Here is a 12,858-nt window from a genome sequence, read left to right on the forward strand (position 1 = left end):
AAAACTTCTTCTCCCAGAGAGTTGTGGGGGTCTGGAATGCACTGCCTCGGAAGGTAGTGGAGGCAAATTCTCTGGATGCTTTCAAGAAGGAGCTAGATAGGTATCTTATGGATAGGGGAATCAAGGGATATGGGGACAAGGCAGGAACCGGGTATTGACAGTAGTTGATCAGCCATGATCTCAAAATGGCGGTGCAGGTTTGAAGGGCCAAATGGTCTACTTCTGCACCTATTGTCTATTGTCTATTATTTGTTGCTCCAGATTCCAGAATCGGCTGTCTTTTGTATTCCAGTCTGCAGTTATCTGTACTTACTGCAGTGGTATACTGTGGCCTTAAGAACAAGTATACCACTTCGGATACCATTGTGGGTGGGAGAACAACCTAGCAGGGCAAAGCCATAGCAAGAAGGTCTCTGGCACTGAGCCTGGCTCTGTGGCTCAGCAGGGAAGGGCGAGAAGATGAGTGCAGTGGCGATAAGTGATTCAGTAGTTAGTGGAACAGACGGGAAGTTCTGTGGACGTGAAAGAGACTCCCGGATAGTATGCTGCTCCGAGGTGCCAAGGTCAGGGACATCTCAGATTGGGTCCACAGCATTCATAAGGGGAAGGAACAGTGAGCAGAAGTCATGGTACATATTAGAAACATAGAAAACCTACAGCGCAATACAGGCCCTTCAGCCCACAATGTTGTGCCAAACATATACTTACTTTAGAATTTACCTAGGGCTACCCATAGCCCTCTATTTTTCTAAGCTCCATGTACCTATCCAGGAGTCTCTTAAAAGACCCTATCGTACCCACCACCACCACCACCACTCTCTGCGTAAAAAACTTACCCCTGATATTCCTTCTGTACCTACTTCCAAGCACCTTAAAACTGTGCTGTCTCGTGTTAGCCATTTCAGCCCTGGGGAAAAGCCTCTGGCTATCCACACGATCAATGCCTCTCATCATCTTATACACCTTTATCAGGTCACCTCTCATCCTCCGTCGCTCCAAGGAGAAAAAGCCAAGTTCTAATGGTACCAATAGAAAAAGGGATGAGGTCCTGAAGAGGGAATATAGGGAGCTTACGAAGCTAAAAAGCAGGACCTCAAGGGTGGTAATCTCTGGATTGCTGCCTGTGCCACATGCTAGTGAGGTTAAGAATATGGTATGGCAGGAATGTGTGGTTGAAGATAGGTGCAGGTGGGTGGGGTTTCAGACTTGTAGATCACCGGGACCTTTTCTGGGGAATTATGACCTGTAGAAAAGTGACGGGTTATATCTGATCTTAAGAATGACCAAAGTCCTTGCGGGCAGATTTGCTAGCGCTGTTGGGAGGGTTTAAACTAGGTCGGCAGGAGGATGGGAACCAGAGTGTCAGGTCAGATGATGGAACAGTTGGTGTAAAGGTAGATGTATTATATAGAGAGACTGTGAGAAAGAATAGACAGTGGATAGGGCATAAGCTGTCAGCTGGATGGGTTGAAGTGTGTTTAATGCGAGAAGTCTGAGGAAAATGGGTAATGAAATTAGGGCTCTGTTGTGGAATGAATCAGGGAGCTTACGGGAAAGTAACTCTTGTGAGGCAGTGATCATAATATGATAGAAAATAAGAGCAAGGATGTAATGTTGAGGCTTTGTATAAAGTATCTATCTATCTATCTATCTATAAACACTGTTCAGACTGCCCTTGGAGTATTGTGACCAGTTTTGGGCCCCCTATCTGAGAAAAGATGTAGGGGCATTGGAGAGGGTCCAGAGAAGTTAACGAGAATGATCCAAAGAATGAAAGGGTTAACGTATAGGAGCGCTTGACAGCTCTGGGCCTGTATTCACTGGAGTTTAGAAGAGTGAGAGAGGATCTCATTGAAACCTATCAAATATTGAAAGGCCCAGATAGAGCGGACGTGGAGAGGACGTTTCCTATAGTGGGTAAGTCTAGAACCAGAGGGCACAGCCTCAGAATAGAGATGAGAAGGAATTTCTTTAGTCAGAGGGTGGTGAATCTGTGAAATTCATTGCTATGGATGGCTGTGGAGGCCAAGTCATTTAACATATTTAAAGCAGAGGCTGATAGAATCTTGGTTAGTTGAGATGTCAAAGATTACAGGGAGAAAGCAGGAGAATGGGGTGACAGAGATGATAAATCAGTAGTGATGGAATGGTGGAAGAGACTCGATGGGCCAAATGGCCTAATTCTGCTGCTATGGTCAGTGACTAATGGTGCTCCACAGGGATCTATCTGTTCTGAGATTGCTATTCTTCGTGATTTTTATACATGACTTGATGAAGAAGTGAAAAAAGGTGAGTTAATAAGTTTGCAGATGACATTAAGGTTGTTGGTGGTGTGGATAATGTAAAAAGTTAACATAGGCTACAATGGGACATTTTCAGGATACAGAGCTGGGCTGAGAAGTAGCAAATGGAGAAAAGTGTGAAATGATACACTTTGGAAGGTCAAAACTTGTTGGCAGAGCAAATGATCAAAGTTAAAGGCAGGATTCTTTGCAGTGTGGAGAAACAGAAGGATCCTGGGGTCCAAACCCACACATACCTCAAAGTTGCCTTCAAGTTGAGAGGGTGATCAAAAAGGTATATATTCGTTAGTTGGGGGATTGAGTTTAAGAGCCGTGAGGTAATATTGCAGCTCTAGCGAACTCTGGTTAGAGCACACTTGGAGAAACGTGTTCAGTTCTGGTCATTTCATTATAGGAAGGATGTGGAAGCTTTAGAAAGAGTGCAGAGGTTTACCAGCTTGCTGCCTGGGTTAGAGAACATGTCTGATGAGAAAAGATTGAGTGAGGTAGGGCTTTTCTCTTTGTAGTGAAAGAAAATGACAGCTGACTTAATGGATATATTGGACAGCCAGGGTGACAACTGCTAACACAACAGGACATATTTTTGAGGTGAATGGTAGAAAGTATAGAGGGGGTGTCATTGTTAGATTTTTAAAAAATATATACAAGAGTGTTAAGTGCATGGGACACATCCCCTAGATGGTGATAATGACACACAGAGTGGAGACTTTGAGATAGGCACATGGATGAAGGAAAGATGGAGGGCTATGAGGGAGAGAATGGTTAGATGTATCTTCGAGAAGATTAAAAGGCTGGCACAATATGATGGGCTAAAGGGCCTGTACTGTGCCATCCTGCTTTAAGTTTTATGTCTCCGTACAACAATCGTAATGCAGCTGAAAGTTTATGCCGTGGGTAAAAGCGTTTCCAGGACCCTGTTTCTGTGCTGTAATGTTCTATGGTTCTAAATCCATAAGACATAGGAGCAGATTTAGGCCATTTGGCCCATCAAATCTGCTCCACCATTCGATCATGGCAGATTTATTTTCCCTTTCAATCCCATTCTCCCCCCATCTCCCTATAATCTTTGACATCCTTACTAAGCAAGAACCTATCAAACTCTGCTTTAAATCTACTCAATGACTTGACCTCCGCAGTTGTTTGTGCCAATGAATTCCACAGATTCACCACCCTCCGGCTACAGAATCTAACTAAGTACATCTGTTTGGTATAAAAATCTACTACAAGCTGAACTCGACATTCTTTATTTCAGCTCTTAATTGAATTCAGCACGGAGTAAAAAATAAGGCAAATCCACTCCAGATGTTGGCCAATTTGAATTATTAAGCTCAACATCAGGACACCAAACTTACTTGAGTCTGGGAATAAACAGCTTGTCTTTTCAAACTGAAACAGCTGTGAAGCATTTACCTTTTGTGAAGACTCCAATGAGACATTAAAAATAGATTGGTTTCTGTACTTAAACATACGACCATGCAGCGACCAATAAAATTCTGTGAGACAACATCACATGATACACATTACCTCAAACTTTCAAAATTCAGTATAATTAGAAACATACAGTGAAGCCTTCTTATTAAAAGGCATGCAATAAGTAAAGGCAGCAGTGCTCCAGCCCCCAACTGCTGTAAATCCTGCATATTCAGAAATCAAGAAGATGTTTACTTAATAATTATTTACAGAACATGGGCACTGTGGGCAATGCCAGTACCATTGCTCATCCAAAACTACCCCTAAAAAGGCAGTAAGAAGTCACTTTCTTGAACTACTGCAATCTTTCTGGTGATAGTGCCCATGACATATTATCGATTAGGGAGTTCCAAATTTAGATATAGTGACAATGAAAGATTGGCAATGTGTTTCCATTTCAGAATATCATGTGATTTGGAGGGAAACTTGATAATGTTCCTAATTATCTCAGGGTTAGGAAGTTCTATCAGAGGAGCAAAGGGACTAAGTGTGGGCAGTTAGTAGTTGGCATACAGTTGATGATACAGATAGTGAGGGAGTGAATGTTTTGGGGGGGGGGGGGGGGTGGAAGGACCCAAACAAGCAGAACTAATTCTATATGATACTGAGTTTCTTTGACTGTTATCAGATGCAGTCATTTAGATAATATTCCATCGTACTCCTGATATCTGGCTTGTTGAGGATGAAAAGGCTTTGGGAAATTAGACAGTGCGTCACATAGCAGGATATCCAGCCTCAGATGAACTCTTTAAGGTATGGTATTTATGTATCTGATCCAACTGAGTTCCTGGTCAATGGTGATCCTAGGAAGTTGGAGGAGGACTCTGAGATGGTTGTACCTTTGAATAAGGTGTGGAAGTGGTTAGGTCCTTTTCGTTGTTTGGCATGTGTTGCAAAGCTCATGTCCAAATGTCATTTAGGTTGTCATGGAGAAGCAGATTCATGGGTTCCATAAGTGAGACAGAAGGCACTAATTACAAGTAAGTACACTAATCATTTATTTTACAGACAAACAGTGGAACGCTTGATCAAACACCTATGTCAAGCAAGTACTCATCTAAGCCACTCTAAGTTACAAAAACTATGTCACTAAACATTCAGTAATACTTCAAACTCAACAGGTACTTACACAACTACAGGTACTTAACCCGAATTACACAACCACAGAACTAAACATTCAACAAACAGGTACGTAGCAAAGTGTGCGTGTACACCCTCATATCTATAGCACACTTTCCCAGTGGTTCTTCAGCACTGGTCACAACCTCAGTGTGAAGATGAGCCCCTGGAGACAAAGGAAAGACAGCAAGTCTCTTGCACATGCTACTCTTATATCCCTGAGGCATCCAGAACTGGAAAACAATGGGGAAAGAGCTGCTCTCATCCTTCAAACAGTCCAATCAACGACTGGGACAGCAGAAGGGCTTTCCATTGGCAAGTAAATTAACACTTCACATTACATGGCCTGGACTTTTTCCATTTCCTGTTGACTGTGAAAGGAATTGTACAATCGTCAGCAAACATCCCCACTTCTGATCTTATGAGATGGAAGGAAAATCATTGTTTAAGCAGCTGAAGACAGGTCACTAACCTGAAGAATCCTTGTAGCAATATTCTGCAGCTAAGATGAACTCCAATAAACACCTTCCTCTGTGCGGATAACCCTAACTAATAGACTATTTCATGATTGATTCCAACTGGCTTCAGTTTTATCAGATGCAGCAATATTATCCTCATGCAAGGACAATTACATTATTGAACTCTGGAAGTTAGGTTTGGACATATTTGGACAAACTCTGCAAAGAGGTCTGTACCTGAATAGTCTTGGCAAAACAATTCTGTCGATGGCTTAATACAATTTTCAACTAGCTTAATAAAAAGAATGAATATTAATGGGATCTTTCTTGTAGTATGGATGATAATTGAAATAATGTGTGCATGGAAAATGTCGCTCATACAGAAACATGGACAAAACTGCAATCAATTTAGTAGAAAATGTACTTCATCTACTTGGTTATAATTTTAAGGCAAATTTTTCTGAAAACTGCAAGGAATAGAGTATTTGTTCAGTAACATTACTGTGTATGATAGTTGATCTGAGTAAACTGCAAGACATAAAGAATGCTTGCTATCTGGAACCAAAATGGGCATGTTCATTTTGTAGAGAAATATTAACACATTCAAGTGACTGATGCAAGAAAATACTTCTAAAAATCGCACATACAAGCTAACAATTTTGTTGCAATACTCCAGACCTTCAACTAAATGAGTTTATTGAAATGTTGAAGGACAACTCAAATGCCACCCTTAAATTACATTCCCATACTACATTGGATTAATTTCAACTACTCCCTTAAATGAGCAGCATCCAAATTAAATCACAGATATTTCTAATTCATTCTTAAAAGAATTCATTATCTTGCTTTATTTAGCACCATTCATTGAGAAGTATCCTTTTTCACAGAGGCACAGTGAATGCTGAACATCACTGAAATAGGAAGAGAGGAGCAACAGAGGATTAAAATAGCTTTTAAAGGCAAAGTAGCAGTAAGATGAATGGATTTAGCAGAATTTAAAAGTGGGAGAAGAAACAGATTAAGAAGACAAATGTCATGAGATCAGAACTAGAAAACCAAGTGGTTGGTTTGTGGCAGGAGGTGAAGTTACAATAGGATTTGTAAATGAAGCTGGATTTTAGGTACAAAATAATGAATGTATTGCACGTTAGGTTTAAACTAGTTGATGAACAGTATCCTCAAAAAGACAGATATCTGAATCATGAACTAAAAATATAATAGAGATGATTGGGATATTCTGGTCAGGGACAAACTATACAAAAGAAAATCTGATGTTGAAATGTTTCTTTAACAAAAGTTTTTGGCAGAACTCCAAAGGCCACCCTCACTCTGTGCAAAAGTCTGCCTCTGATATCCCTCTATACTTTCCTTCAATCAGCTTAAAATTATGCCCCCTCATATTAGCCATTTACACCCTGAGAAAATGGAACAGGCTATCCACTCTATCAATGCCGCTTATCATTTTGTACACTTCCGTCGAGTCGCCTTTCATCCTCCTCACCAAAGAGAAAAACCCTAGCTTGCTAAAAGTTTCCTTATAAGATATGCTCTCTAATCCAGGCAGCACCCTGGCAAGTCTCCTCTGCACCTTTTATAAAGCTTCCACTATAATGAGGTGACCAGAACCTAGCATAATACTCCAAGTGTTGTCTAACCAGAGTTTTATAGAGCTGCAACATTACCTCACGAGTCTTGAACTCAATTCTCTGACTAATGAAGACCAACACACCACATGTCTCTTAACCACCCTATCAACTTGCACAGCAACTTTGAAGGGTCTATGGATTTGGATCACAAGATCCCTCTGTCCCTCCACACTGCTAAGAATCCTGCCAATAACACTGCATTCTGCCTTCAAGTTCAACCTACCAAAGTGTATCACTTCACACTTTTAGATTCAACTGCACTTGCCACTTCTCAGCCCATCCCTGCATCCTACCACTGCACCATGTAACCTATGACAGCCTTCTGCACTATCCACAACTCCACCATTTTTTGGTTTCATTTGCAAAAGCACTTCTGCATCCAAGTCATTTATAAAAATCACAAATAGCAGAGGTCCCAGAACAGATCCCTGCAGAGCACCTCAGGTCACTGCCATCCAGGCAGAATGTGCCCCATCCACTTGCACCCTCTGCATTCTGTGGGCAGGGCAATTCTGAACTCACACAGCCAAATTCCCCTGGATCCTATGCCTCATGATCCTCTGAATGAGCCCACCACCTTCGAAATGATAAAATGCGATACGCTTCCCAGGTTGAATTAGGCCACGAAAGAAAAAGTGTCTGTTCAAATCGTACAGAATTATTGGAAAGTATCAGATTGTGAGTCTTCAATTTCTTGGCTACTGAATGAGAAAAATTTATTCTGTGAACCATTCACAGTCTTATTGTGAAAATATTTCTGGCTGTAGTTACAAGGGCAAACAGGCTCCAGAAAGATAATTAATTACCAAAAATTGAACAGTAGTTTTTACCCTTTAAACTGATTGCAGATTCATTAATTTTGACTAATGTGAACACGTCAACTTTGCCGGTATGCAACAAAATGTGTCTTGACAAGGCTTTGACTACAGCACCAGTACCCTGCAAGTCTAAAGTGCCCATGTAGCCTGGTTAGTTATTAGCAAACTATTTGTTGAAAAAGCTCAAAAACTATAATTTGGAGAGGTAGAAAAGAATAACTATCTTTTCTCCCATCATCAACTAATTTCTCGATAACTAGATGAGGATAATATGCATTCTGAACATGTTTGGTACCCGATGGGTTTGCCTGTTGAGTGATTTTAGTTAAACAGTCCATTGAGAGATGTCCTGATACTGTAATACATTAACAAATGAAGGTTCAGAGAACACAGGAACAGGCCGTTTGGCCTATGATGTTGAACCAAACTAATCCCTTCTGCCTACACATTGACAATATCCTTCCGTTTCCTGCATATTCATGTGCCATCTAAGAAGATCCTGAAGTGGCTGTAGGCTTCCAGTAAGATGGTGACACACTTGGGCGCAGCGGTCTCTCTGGTGTGATTGTTCACACTTTATGCCTGCATCACAGTCGCTGTGAGGTCTAGGCTCTCACTCATGCCTTGGGTCGCCTGTTGCAGCCGCAAAGAGAAATGCCGGAGCTGGCTGTGTGTTGAGTTGGAGGCTGGCACCTCCCGTTGGTCTTGCCTCTAGTGTTCGCTTAGTGGGAGACAAGTTGAATTGCCTTCATTTGTGACTGAACTGTGTGCAATGTGAGGAACTGCTGTTATCCTACAGCCACTCTTCTTGCAGACACTCGGACTTGGGCTATATTATTATTTTAAATTTTTCTTGTCGCTATGTTTTCTGCCATCATAATTATATATGCTGTATGTGCTGTGTGCGATTGTTGATTCTGTGTTTTGCACCTTGACCCCAGAGGAACACAATTTCATTTGGCTGTATTCATTGATATGGTTGAAAGACAATTAAACTTGAATTTGAAAGCCTCTATCACATTTGCCTCCACCATCACCCTAGGCAGTGCATTTCACTACTCTCCTTTAAATTTACTCCTGCATATCTTCTTTGCACTTACCCCTCTCACCTTAAATACATGCCCTCTGATATTAGACATTTCAACCCTGGGAAAAAACTACTGGCTCTATGCATGCCTCTCAATCTTATAGACTGCTGCCAGAACCCCTCTCAGCCTCTGCCACTCCAGAAAAAAACAATCCAATTTTATCCAACCTCTCCTTATAATATGTGACCTCTAATTCAGGCAGCACCCTGGTAAAGCTCTTCTGCACCCTCTCCAAACTATCCTTTCTATAACGAGGCAACAGGAAATGAATGCAATACTTCATATGTGGCCTAACTGCAATTCATAAAGCTGCAAAGTAACTTCCCAACTCTTGAACTCATTTCCTTAATTAATAACAACAAACATGTCATATGCTTTCTTTACTACTTTGTCAGTAATGTTCTCTTCTCACTGCTGCCATCAGGAAGGTACAGGAGCCTCAGGACTCACACCATCAGGTTCAGGAACAATTATTACCCCTCAGCCATCAGGCTCTTGAACCAAAGGGGATAACTTCACTTGCCTCATCACTGAAATATTCCCTAAACCTTTGGACTCACTTTCAAGGACTCTTCATCTCACGTTCTCGATAATTATTGCTTCTTTACTTATTATTTCTTTCTTTTTGTATTTGAACAATTAGTTGTCTTTTGCACACTGGTTATACAGCAAGTTGGTGTGGTCCTTCATTGCTTCTATACATATACTTTGATAATAAATTTACTTTGAATTTTGAACCTGTGTAGCCACTTTCATGGGGCTACATAGATGACCCCAAAATCCCTCTGCTCATCAACATTGTTAGCGGCCATGCCATTAAAAGTCTTTTACTTTTGATTTCCCAAGGTGCAACGTTTCACATTTGGCCAGGTTAAATTCCACCTGCCATTTCTCCGTCCAAATCTGATTCTGATACATATCCCACTGTATTCTTTACCAGTCTTCTATGCTATCCTCTTATCTTCGTATCATCTGCAAACTTCCTAACCCATTCATCTATGTTTTCATCCAGGTCATTTATACATTTCAAAAATAGCAGATGACCTTGAATGGATCCCTGCAGAATATCACAAGTTGCAAACCTCCAGTCAGAATATGTCCCATCGACCACTACCCTTCATCTTTTATAGGCAAGCCAATTCTGAATATAAATGGCTGATTCACTGTGATCCCATGCAGCTTAATCTTCTGGTTGAGCCTTCCACGAAGGACCTCGTCAAACACCTTAAAAAAATCCATGTAGACAACATCCACAGCTCTATCTTCAACAATTGCTTTCAATACCTCCTCAAAAACCTGCATCAAAGTAGTATGACCTGACTCGTCCTACACAAAGAAATGCTGACAGTCTCCAATTAGGGATATATTTCCAATTGCTTATAAATTTTATCCTTGAGAATCGTCTCCAATAACATCCTTATCATTAACATGCTATTCACTGGACAATCATTTTCAGGATTATCCCTATTTCCCTTCTTGTATAATAGAACAATATAATATGACTTTGCCTGTGGTGAGAGAGGATATGAAGATGAAGACTTATACATCTTAATGTTCTTTCACAAACCCCACACAACCTCCTTCTTTATCTTGAAATCCTTAACAAATTAGCATCTTTCTATCCTTCATATCCTTTTCCTTGTTAAGAACTGGTTCTCCTTGCTTCTTTCATTTTAGACCAAAATATTAAAACTGCACAAGATTAACAATATTCTATCAGCTATCTTTTCTTTGAGAGTTAGCTTCCAATAAAAGTAAAAGTATGTCATTTAATTATTCCTGGCCATATCACAAGAGTCTGTTGAAACAAAGAATTTTGTTAATGTTCCATAAAATTCAAACAAAAATTGTTGTAGTGCAGACACCACATACTTAACCGTTCAGATCCAGTCGGAATAAACTTAGATTGCAAACCAATTTGGCATAAAGAATCTTCTGTTTTCCCAGCGTACATGATGAATAAACTCTTCTTGGGCTTCCAGCCGGGTACAGGTATCGATTATAACCGATGTTTTGATGACAAACTCTGCCAGCTTCATCAATGATGCCTGGGTATGTCTAGTCTGGTGGTACTTATACCCCTGTAGTCCATCCCTTCTGATTTGTTAGTCCTCAACCAATTAGGTTTTCACTCTCCTGCTTTGCTTACAATTGAATTCTAGTTCTTACTCAGAGCACGACCTTAATCTTTGTTAAAATTCTTTTCCTCCAGTTTTATTTAAATGGCTTCCTTCAGGCGTTGAAACTGTGTGCTGAAGTCAATCCTATGGCAATTGCAAACGTAGTGTTCTACTATCACCGATTTCCCTGTCTGGCCGATATACACTGCTATGCATTCATAGGGAATTCTGAAAACACTGGCCGACCTGAGTCCCAGGACATCATTGACCTGCATAAGCTGTGATTTGCACTTCCTTACAGATTTGTGGATGGTATTAATCCAGTATTTCTTCAGGATCCTGGCAATCCTCCAGAAACTGTAGGAATATAGAGAAAACAGACAGTAGTGATGGGTTCCTCCTCGTTATTAGGTTTCTTGGTTTTCCTGTCAGCCCTTTTAAGGGCCCGATTGATTTCCTTCACCTTGTATCCATTCTGTAGGAACATTGTGCATAATCGTATCATTTCCTCAGGGAGACTCTCCAGGTCTGAAATAGTTTTCGCACGGTAAATCAGAGTAGAAAGAACCACTCTGCTTTGGGCCAATGAATCCTGAAGTATTACCAGGCAACATCCTGATGAAGATGGCGGAGTTTGTCATCAAAACGCCAGTTATAATTGATGCCTGTACCCAGCTGGAAGCCCGAGAAGAGTTTATTTGTGATTTGGCATAATTTAAGTTTGGGTTTGAAAAAATAGGGGATTATGTTTTGTTCCATAGGCAAAACTAGATGCACAATTGTGTGTTAACTAGTGAGGTATGGTGGCAAAGGCAAGCGTTGTCAAATTATTCCCTGTGCCTAGAACTAACCAGGGTGCATCACAACCTGGTATGGAAGTTGTCCTGTCCAAGACCGGAAGAAGCTGCAGAAGATCGTGAACCTAGCCCAGCACATCACACAAACCAATCTTCCTTCCATGGACTCACTTTACACCACACACTGTCGGAGCAGTGCTGCCAGGATAATCAAGGACAAGACCCACCCAGCCAACACACTTTTTGTCCCTCTTCCCTCTGGGAAAAGGTTCAGGAGCTTAAAGATTTGTACGGCCAGACTTGGGAACAGCTTCTTTCCAACAGTGATAAGACTGCTGAACGGATCCTGACCCAGTTCCGGGCCGTACCTTCCAAATATCCGGACCTGACTTGCACTACCTTACTCTTCCTTTTCTATTTTCTAATTATGATTTATAATTTAAATTTTTATTATATTTACTTCGATTTGTACTTCAGGGAGCGCGAAGCGCAGAATCAAATATCGCTGTGATGATTGTACGCTCTAGTATCAATTGTTTGGTGACAATAAAGTAAAGTAACTGTACGAAGCATTCTGCTAAACGAACAATCATCAAAAAAGGCATCTCTCACCCTGAAGTCTAACAACTAGGAGCCAAAGCAGTTCATTCATCAAATTTTTGTTAACCATGCCAGCTCTGATGAATTTAATCATTCACCTTTTCCTCCATATTCTTCAATACCCTTGATTTCCAAGTATCTATCCTATTTCAAGACATATTTTAGATGTTCCTTCTGTGCAATGTTTTCCCTGAGATTACTTTTAACCGCAGATTCAGAACAAATTCCAAGAGCGTCTTTATTTGTTTTTATATTCCTCAGAAAGAAAAAATAATTTTCCCATTACCAATTCATTATTTTCAGTACCTCAATGACATTACCTCACCTCAGAGGACTATATCGAAACATTTGCTATAGTGATTTCATTCTTATTTTTATTAAACTTTATTAATTTTAATGACTTGTGTAAATAACCCCAAATCTTCACTCTTGGGACCTA

General features: G+C 40.6%; 1 protein-coding gene across 3 annotated transcripts in view; it reads right to left on the minus strand.

The window, feature by feature from the left end:
- Positions 1–12,858, minus strand: part of adat1 (adenosine deaminase tRNA specific 1) — a 70,939-nt gene that overhangs the window by 4,632 nt on the left and 53,449 nt on the right. The window lies entirely within an intron of this gene.

Source organism: Hemitrygon akajei, chromosome 17, assembly GCF_048418815.1.
Source record: "Hemitrygon akajei chromosome 17, sHemAka1.3, whole genome shotgun sequence".
Classification (NCBI taxonomy): domain Eukaryota; kingdom Metazoa; phylum Chordata; class Chondrichthyes; order Myliobatiformes; family Dasyatidae; genus Hemitrygon; species Hemitrygon akajei.